At 35.1% G+C, this 10,407-nt stretch overlaps 1 long non-coding RNA gene across 1 annotated transcript; it reads right to left on the reverse strand.

The window, feature by feature from the left end:
* Positions 1 to 3,161: 3,161 nt before the first annotated feature.
* LOC126916545 (uncharacterized) lies at positions 3,162 to 9,840 on the reverse strand. The gene is made up of 2 exons (XR_007710649.1): positions 4,026 to 9,840; positions 3,162 to 3,951 (listed from the first exon to the last, which is right to left on the reverse strand). It is a non-coding gene; the product is annotated as an uncharacterized LOC126916545 (long non-coding RNA).
* Between the last annotated feature and the right edge of the window lie 567 nt (positions 9,841 to 10,407).

The following is a 10,407-nucleotide window of genomic DNA, read 5'->3' on the forward strand; positions in this document are numbered from 1 at the left end:
TTAATATCTCTAAAGCTCTAATTGTGTAAGCGTAATTGCAACAAAGTTCGAATACGTGTGGCAGTGGTTTACTCAAGTTATTAGGAACGATTAAACTGAAGTAATCGTAGTAAAAATAGCTCTTGTTTGTGTTTATCTTTCTACAAGAAATTCAAGCAACTATACAACTGAGATTTCTTTAACGAAATATTTTGTGAATATATGTGTAATTAGGTATATCATAAAACTGTATTTACTCAAATCACCAAGTTGTGGAATTATTCTTATTCCTTTTTATTTATCATAGATATATGTGTGTATATCGTTTTTAGCAATTCGATTTATTCCATCGTGTTATGTATTCTAATTGCTAAAACAGGTTATTATCTAATAAGGTGGAACATTTGAGAAAGATTGTTCTTGTTAGAAGCCTATCGATCGTTTCCTCCGACAAATTTCGACAATTTTATCGACAGATTTATCGATTATCGAATATATTATAATAAATAACACAACCATTATATTTCTGCTACTTCCGAGGAGTGTTCCCAAGGACACAGTTAATGAACCTCGTTATTTGAAGCCTTTTTTTCTTTCTGATTTTGTAACTGTACGCTTCGATAGTGTTTCCTGTTGCCGTTCACGATAAAATGGCATATCTATCTATCTGCTGTGCTAGATCATACTATAACTATAAAGATCCTATAGCAAACTTACTGTGATATAAATAACCATGATAGACGATTGGAATCTTTTTGCGAAACGATCAAGGCCAGTTTCGTGGGAACCAGTTACAGGTAGTCCTACCAAAAACCACGTCCACACACGAAACTGTCTTGTAGAACGTTTCCTTATGCGGGAGTTTGATTCATCATTGTCGATTAATTGAAAACGAATCGTTTCACAAACCTGATTTAACGCTTTTGCCTTCTTTCGACCATTCTCGACCCAATTGTATTTTTCTAACGCAAAAAAGAAATACTTGGAGCTCGAAGAAAATATAAATAAATTTTTATTCGAACGAATTCTTCCACCTTGCAATCTCGCGTTATACATCTTAAAACGTTAAAAATCCCTTTTGTTCGCTAAAATTGTTTCTAACGCAAAAAAATACTTGGAGCTCGAAGAAAATATAAATAAATTTTTATTCGAACGAATTCTTCCACCTTGCAATCTCGCGTTATACATCTTAAAAGGTTACAAATCCTTTTTGTTTGGTAAAATAAAGTATCATGAATTTTTCATTCCTTCGCAGGAAACATGTATATATGTATTTGGATCATAAAAGTATAAGAAGATAGATCGGTTTGAAACAGAACCCTGATGATAATTCGTCTGATAATTCTCATTGAACCTGCCGATTAGTAAGAAGTGAAGCGTTGCGTAACTGATTTATTTTCCTTTAACAATCGATAAGACACAATGACTGCTCATTATCGCGATATTTTCTCTTTCTTTCCTTTCCTCGGTCGACGCACGTGATCTCAAGACAATCTGGTCATGGATCTAAACAGACTTGTCCTGCAGCTGCGCGATCCCCTTGCAGACCTTGGATTTCCTTATCCTGATTAGACGTTTGATCTTCCATATACGGAGGATTATACGTACTTTGTCTATGTATCAGGAAGAATCGTTCTTTCATCATTTAATCGATGCACGTGTAAATTACTGCCACGGATCATCCATTTGATGAAAAATCTTTCTGTTCGAGGAAAGTTTCAATCGTGTACCGAGTTACAATCGTGAAGATAACAAGGTATAATTATCGATGTAATATTCGATGATCAATATAATTTGTATCAAAAATTCTTTTTCTGTAATATATTTTTTATAGTATATTTAACGCCAAATTTCCATGCAAATTATTTACGTATCACGAGAATCTTTATTTCACAAGTGACATTTAGAAACCACAGATTATCTATCGAAGACACGATTATTCATCGTTTGAATAAATCGAAGGTTTCTTTGACAATTTATTTAGCTTCTTCGAAAGATAATTATCTTTGATCCTCCAATTGCATCTATGTGACACATATTTTCAATATGTAAACGTATTTTGAAACGATTGAGAAAAATAACATAAGTAGGTACATGTGTGATACCCAGCCTTGCTTCAAAACTGACATAAATATATTTAGCTTCCCAACAGGATACGAGAAAGCATCTTTCAACGTAATGACAAATTATTTTTCTAATTGAATTTATTAACGAAATTATCTTTTATAAAACAGGATCGGTCGTCCTGTCATATTTATGATCTCACTGAAACCTATGAGATTTCTTATGGCGACAGCTTGAAAAACGTGTTCCTCGAGTTATGAAATTATGACACCAACGATGAAATATGCACGTATATCATTTAACGTGTAATAAAATATATATTTACGTTATTATAGCAAATCAAGTCTCAGGGGACAGGTAAATAGAGATATCAATGTAAAATTATAATACACAATTGACAATTTAATTATTTGAAAACGTATGGTCTAACAAATGGGCATAAATACTTTTTATCCCTGTTATTTTCTTACAAATATTTTTTACGTAACTTCATTAGCGATAAATAAAACTGGTATGATATAGATCTATGGATTTATAAGAGATCATTATGCTAGCTACTCGTTACAAAATATGGGATATATTTATACATTTTTTCTGTGTTTCAAATTGGGATTTTGCAATATCAATTATCAGCATGAATTCAATTTAATCTAAATACAACGAGAATCAGTAACGTAAGCTCGATTAATTATTATTAATACATAGCATATAATCTATTGGTTCCACTTTTGTCAGTGTCTCGTTGGTAGATTCTCAGTAATCGTAAGCAATAAAATATTGTAATTATAATTGTAATAAAGTATCTCGATCCAACAATGATAACAGAGTTTATACGATCAGCTGCATATATAATTTATATTTATAGGGATCAATTGTTATTCAGGTTTACGCTTAAAGAAACTAAATGATTCGTCTCGTTGTTATCAGCTTGTCATGTTACCTAGAAGGATTTCATATGTAGGAAAAATGTTCTTATACTTTACGACTTAACCACTTCCTCTACGTATTAATCGTCGACTAATTTAAACGTTCCTTCGAGGCATTTCTTCGTATTAAAAAATATTGCACCTGGTTCTGCAATATTGCGCTACAGTGCCACGGATTTTTATCTCAGGCTGTCTATTCGTTAGGTCACTCGTAAGTTTATTTCGTAAGTAAGCTTCAGTCGAAAATTATAAATAATTCATTTTCAGATAATTACGCTATTTCTACATATGATATCTTACGCTTCAATGGAATTTTCATTTATTTTTTTCATTGTCACAGACTTCTAATCTCTCGAATTAGTCTCGATATTTTATTATATTTATTAAATCATTGCGCCACAGATATTAATCTATTCTAACTATTTTATGTAATCACATTGAATACATTTCGTCTGTTTAGGTCTTTCACGATCGAAGCATTTACTCTCAAATCTTCGAGATTATAAAATTTTCCACTGCTTTAATAAGGTAGTCGAATAGAAGTTCAATAAATCAGGCGTAGCAAGCAAAAAGTCGATACTCTTTAATCGTATCGTCTAATGCTGCTGAAGATATTCAAGATTTTTCGAGTTTCTAAAATTCCTTACTATAAAGATTATGATAATAAGATAAAAATTCAGAGCCTGCTGAAAGGTTAGTATTATGTGATCAAGGATTAAAGTGTTCTCATTTTATCAGAAAATTTCCCAAACTCGTCACGTCGTAGATCATTTTTAATTTCTCATCCTTGAAGAGTCCATTGCCTCGACAAGACACGTACGTAGAAGAAGCAACGAAGATCTTCGGGGGTTGCTACGTTGGAACGGTTAACCTTGACAGGTTCGTAAAGGCAGTTCTTTTTCTTGTACCACTTCTCGGTAGAAAAGCGAGTATCATTCCCTCCGTTAAACATTCCATACGTACGATTCGTCGAATACATGTTCTGTATAAGTGCGCGACAATTATATCAAAATCCGAGGGATACGCGGAAAGAACAATTACAGAAATTGGATTCACCTGTTTCGTGTGGTGAACGTTGTAAACCATCTGCGGTACGTACGACGACTAATCGAGCTTCTTGGAATTGGTTACAATTTCTTGCGATTCAGCTGTTTTACTCGTTTCATAATCATCTATTTGCGTTGAGCGTGTTATATGAATATTTTATTTGCGACAACATCTTTAATAGGGCGTTACACAATATCTATAATAACATGATTGCTTTTGATGATAATCGACGCTATAATTATAAAAATACTGGTCGAACCAAACAGCATATCGAAATAATTAATCTGGAACTTTTTCATCAAAACTTCATACATTCACAGCTGTGCAATCTTACGGGGTTTAAATGAATTTTTCACAAATATTAATCTTTTCTTCCCGTGTTCATTTCTTTTGTCAAAATTCTAGTAGTATAAAGTATACACTCTACTAAAGTATTAGGTCATTAGGTGATAATTACAAAATCCGCGATCATCAACCCAATATACAGAGTGCTAAAATGTATTTTGACGTTTGGAAACTTCTCTATTGAAATGTAATATTATGCATAATCTTCTCAAATTGAAGAATTTCTCGTTTCTATCACCTTTTCTTCTAACATACTCAAATAAGAAGACACTCTAATGTACTAGCTTCTTAAATATACGAGGAAAAGGTTTTAATCGCCGAGGAATATCGCCTCCACGAACTCGAATTATACGGTGTGATGTCGGGAATGGGGAAAAACCGCGATTCGACAACCGGTCGACCTACTGCCGTAGGATTCCCCGTGAGAGGTTATTGACAGATACGCATAAAGAATAGTCGAAAAGGAGTCGTCCTTAAGAAAGCGTAGTAATTCGAAACGACAGATTTTATCGAAGAATCATGTTACATATCTTTTTCCTTGTAATTCTCGTTGGGAACGCTGTTATTGATTAGCGATCTGATTTTTTCCTTTTAGCTATTTTTCATTCCGTAGTTATCTCTAATTAAATTTTACATTTTAATCTTTTGTTGATATTACGTCGTAATGGTATTTAATTACGGTATATTTTTTATTCTCGATTACGGTTAAAAATATACCCAGATAGAGTTGATCACGCTTGTCCTTGAATCATAATAACGTAGTTACATTTTTTGTATCTAAAATCAATCTATGAATTTTTCTATGAAACAACGTATTCGTTTCGTGAATACGTCCCTTCCCTTTGGTCTAAATAATGCAATAATTAATAATATAACTTGCTGATTGTTATGCAATTTCATGCTATTCCAAACAGAACCGAAGAAACGAAGTTTATTTAGAAATTTGTTTTCCTGAAATCACACACCACCCAGTAACCTGTTTACCAACGTGGAAACATCCCACTGACGAATTATTTTGATTGGTTTAATCAGTTGCTGGAATACCAACGACGAGCTGAAATACCGAATTGCTTCTGTCCCACTTGTTGTTTATGCAAAGTAGGTCATCGTCTATTAATAATATTATTGACGAAATTACATAGTGTACGTAGATGTGTGCAATTTCGATCTCTAATTTGCGTTTTGACTTTCAACATGCTGTCGCGCGTTATTACATTACCGAACATTTCCGTATTTGATATGTAATTTCCGGTGTCACTAGATAGTTACGCTGGCAACTAATAAAATTCTAAACGTTCGAATAGCGATCGACCCGCTTATCACATCCTATTCATTGACAGCTTAGACACTGACAAAACATTTCAAACTGCTACTCGATCGAGTTAAATCAACCGTACTGCAACGCTTAACGATCACATACATTCTAAATAATTACAATAATTAAAGATTAATTTGCATCCCTCGCAGTCTTAGATTTCACTCGAGATCCACGCAAGGTCGCCAAGCACACGTAGAACGCGTGTCTCGTTATATCACAATCCTGATACGCGAGTAAACACGCTTATTCCCTGTTTGTTCTACACCGACTCGTCCACCAAAATAGTTTTCTTTTCTTTCAACCCTTACAGCCGAACATTATGGTTCAATTGTCGATCCATGTAAATTTTGCTTCAGTATCATTGTCCTGTGATCGTAGCCATGCTATTTATAGTTATTACGAGTAGTATCTTTTCTATCTTTTGCATAATATCGAATGATAATTAGAAAAACCTACTTGCATTTGTTCGACTCTGTTCGTTCTTGAAATAAGAACATGCACCGAAAGTCTATCCACTCTATCCAGGAAACAAAGCCGACATATTTCTCTGATAGCTTTTAAGAGTAAACTCCGCTACATCGTTTGGCTCATTTTCTATGGAATCGTATTTTTTCGTTATTAAAGAATTTCTGAAATCTCTCGCACAATTACGAAAGAATCGAACGTGAAATAAGAAAACGAGTGATCTCTCGTCTCAGTTACGCGCTAAAGAGTTTCTTAAAGCATTAAAATTCTTTTCCTCTGTCATCGATTGCTTCTACTCAAGTTCTTTCGAAACTCTTATTTTTATCGGATAAATTTCTTCGAGAAACGATCGTACAATTATCGCTGAAATCGTAACAGACAACTAGACGTTTAAAAGCTTACTTCGACTCGCTAACGACAGTAATAGAAAACGTGGCGCAGTTGTTCGATCTCTTTGTCTTCGAATCAAGGATTAAAATGTCTACATGCGATATTTGTACGCCTTTTACCATCGGGTTTTCACTGCTAACAAAAAGTTATCGCAATACCGATCAACATATTAGTCACCGATTTTAACATCGCTCCTACTAATGTATTCCCCGTTTCGCAACAATTTCACGGTACAATGTGCCCACTGTTTTTCTTACGTTCTATATAAAATCTAGATTTCTGTATCGCGCCTGATTGCAACAACATATATCTCGTCGATCGTGAAATAAAGCGGAAAAGACGATTCGAGATACCAGCATGACAGTTCTAACCATGCGGCGTCTTTCTTTTCTTCCTTCGTATCTTTCTTCGTCCCGTTGTTGTAGTTTTCTTCTCGCACTTTACCTTCCATTTAACATTGCGTCCACTCGTATTACTTGGCGAATAATTAAGCAGAATTATAATACAACTTTCTTAACGAGAATCGTGAATTTCGAACGTTCCACCGATAAGCTTTCTGTCTGGAAAATAAAAATATAGAAAAAAGGGGAAGGTTCCTGTTCAATTTAAATGGACATCGTTCACATGACGTCCTATACGCCGAATCGAAGATATACGTAAATCTGTGAAATTCGACAGAATGGCAAGATTCTTATTCGGAAGTTTTATCGATAAAATATTGTTCGTTATTTGGAAATTGCCAATACGGGAAAAATCGAAGAATCGTTGTCCGATCGAGTAATATATTTTTCAAACGTCGTAGTATATGTTACGTTATAATACGATAGAATCGAGCAAGTGACTGTTGATTTCGTAACATCGTGACATGAACGAAGACAGTCGGTTTCCGTCGGGATGTCACCGCGAGTCAGAAATCTCGATTATGGTTGCTTATCCAGAATAAGTGGTTCGTGAATCGCTAGAAGATCCCTATGAAATATGTCGAGTCTTAACCGAGGTACGTCGGCCATAAAATTCCAAGGCATTCCAAGAGCTTAACTCGCCGAGGGTAGAATTATCGTCGAATCATGGAAACGTTTCGAGAAGATTTTCCTCCAAGTAGATACGAAGAAAAATTCCTCGTACGACCTTTATCTTCATTTTTAATTTTCATTTTCCTGTTCACATCTACTTATTTAATCGACGTCTCGCTCTGACCATTCCATTTGCACACATGGAACGAAACTTGGACGAAAGATACATTGTTTCGTTGAACGAAGAAACAAGATCTTTTTTTCCTTCAAAATTCTTCACCTTTTATGATCCAATGTTAAAACGAAATGGACACTCTAATTCGTTTCATTCATTTCCATACGAAATATTAGGTTGTCCGAAAAGTGTCTTTCTTTTACACACCCGTCTTTTACAATGATGCATCTTTATACAGACATGAAACCTAATCTGTCGAACAAAGTGGAACATACGTAATTCGATAAAATAATATAAAATGAAATATGTCGTGTGTCCATTATTTCCTTATAAAAGGAAAGAAACTTTCCGGACGAGCTAATATATTCCTCTGTAACAAATTTGAATATAATAATATTCACGATATATGTATATATTATAATAAATATCATAATACCACGATATAATAATAGATATCGAAGGAGCCAAGAATTAAATTTAAATAATTATAGCACCTATGGTATATGGTATAATATATAGAATATGGTAACACAGATACGATTATCACTTCCAGAAATATGAAAATTCATCCAAATTATCAGTTTTGAAGGAATCTCTTGTCGAATATAAATGGCTGTTCGGTGTGCAAAGGGTTAAAATCACTGTAGAAAATCCAAAGTCACGCCGATCTCGCGAGCATTTCACGATTCACTATCGATCACGACTCGAGAAAACGATCACGCTTCTTCGCGCGTTGATTAATCGGACGCGAGACAATGACAGGTTAAAACTAGGATGAGCGTTCCTTGAACTCGTTGAATCGCCTGTCACAACCTCCGGCAGACTGAACACGTGGTAAAAAGCCGATCAGCAGTTCGACCGATATTACGAAAAACCGATCGAACTTACGTAAGAAAATGACGTGTCGGCGTAACGTGCAGAAGATCCTTTTTTTTTCTTCTTTTACCGTTTCTTGTTTATCTGCCTTGCTAAAATTTACAGATACATGCGTTCGATCTGGTGCGATGATAATCTATGGCGAGAATCGAAGGTGAAACGATGGATTTCCGGGGCCTGGTGTAACTTAAAGAACGACTGTCGAAACTCCCCGTTTCAATGGCATTGGAAGAAGAGAAAGAACTTGCTCGAGAGAGAGAGAGAGAGAGAGAGAGAGAGAGCGCTGTTTTCAGGAAGTCGCGAATCGACAGGGTAAAGGCGGGACTCAAGGTCAAGTGGCGGAGGCAAATTGACGGATGTGTGATCGTGGCCATTGGTCGTCGATGAAATATCTACGAATGATCATTGATCATTTTGCACGAGTCAGATTTTCTTAATACGTTCTTTGATCTTTTCAGGGACAAATTCGATACGATCGAGAAGAAGGTAACTGTTTTCATCTGATATTATACGAATTTTAAATTATACGATATTTTTAAAATGTGAAATTTATATGGAAAAAGGATAATAATACTTCGGAGATTTTTTTAGAAAAGGAACGCGTACGTAACGTAATTTACGAACAATGAACAAAGTGCGAAGAACTATCTTCGAACATCGTAACGCGTCACTTCGTTAATGGATTAAAAAATTCTAGAGAATGGACTGCTTTCCATAATACTGGCGTTGCATTTTATTTTCATATCTTTTGGAATCGTGCATTCGATGCTATCTATTATCTTCGATCTGTCTAGAACACATTTACATATATATATTTTTGACACTAACCCTTATAGCTGTAGAATGTGTGTCACGTTTCAGGTAAATGTCCTTCCTCGTACTGATTTAATTCAGATATCGAGAAACCTGCAAAAAATGTTGCCGGATATTTCGAGCTTGGTCGAAACTAGTTGGTTAAGTTTCTAAAAATAACTGGAACGCGTATCGAGTCAACATATTGTAAACGCTTGTATATAGTATAATTTCACTTACGGTTCATCGACAGCTGTTACACAAACTTGATAACAGGTTTGACAAAAACAAAAAAAAAAAACTACGTGCGATATAAAACATAACAGATAATTGGCGTTTTAATTACGCCCAGTTTCACGGTGCAAAAGCGTAAAAGCATTGACATTACGCGCACCATAGAAACGCGTAGGTCTCGTAGCCAGAGCTGTTTTCGAACGTCCCACGCGTCGATGTGCAGGATCGTCGCGATGGCGAGCTCTCGTAATTATTAAAAACCTCTCGGTGGCCTGATAGAGTGGCCTTCGTGCCACTGGCACGCTCATTGTTGGCCCGTCAATCTCACAGCAATTTCCCGCGTTCTGGAACCGAGCTCGACTTCGATTGTACACGCAGTATCGACCGTGAAGATGTTTCTAAACCAACCCTTCTAAAAAGTACCAAGAGGAGAAAAGTAAAAAAACAATGGGGAAAAAATGGAAGAAAGAAACAAAAGTGGAGGATTTGATGTTTATAAACACGTTGATGATTAACTCAACCGGGATCAAAGGTCGAGGAACGTTTTAATCTTTTCTACCTTCCTCTAGAACAATGCTTATATTTATTATAATATTTACACTGTACCAGCATATTTGTAACTAACGAGTTTTCTGAAAGAAAATCTATTTATACCTGTGACAAGTAGACATTATTTATTTTTTTTCTAGTCAAATAGTTGAATTATTTTTTTAATGAGACTTTTACCTAATTCGTAAACAAACTCTTTCGGAAGCTACGAATAATTAATATGATTAATATTAA

The sequence above is a fragment of the Bombus affinis genome, chromosome 1 (assembly GCF_024516045.1).
Source record: "Bombus affinis isolate iyBomAffi1 chromosome 1, iyBomAffi1.2, whole genome shotgun sequence".
NCBI lineage: Eukaryota > Metazoa > Arthropoda > Insecta > Hymenoptera > Apidae > Bombus > Bombus affinis.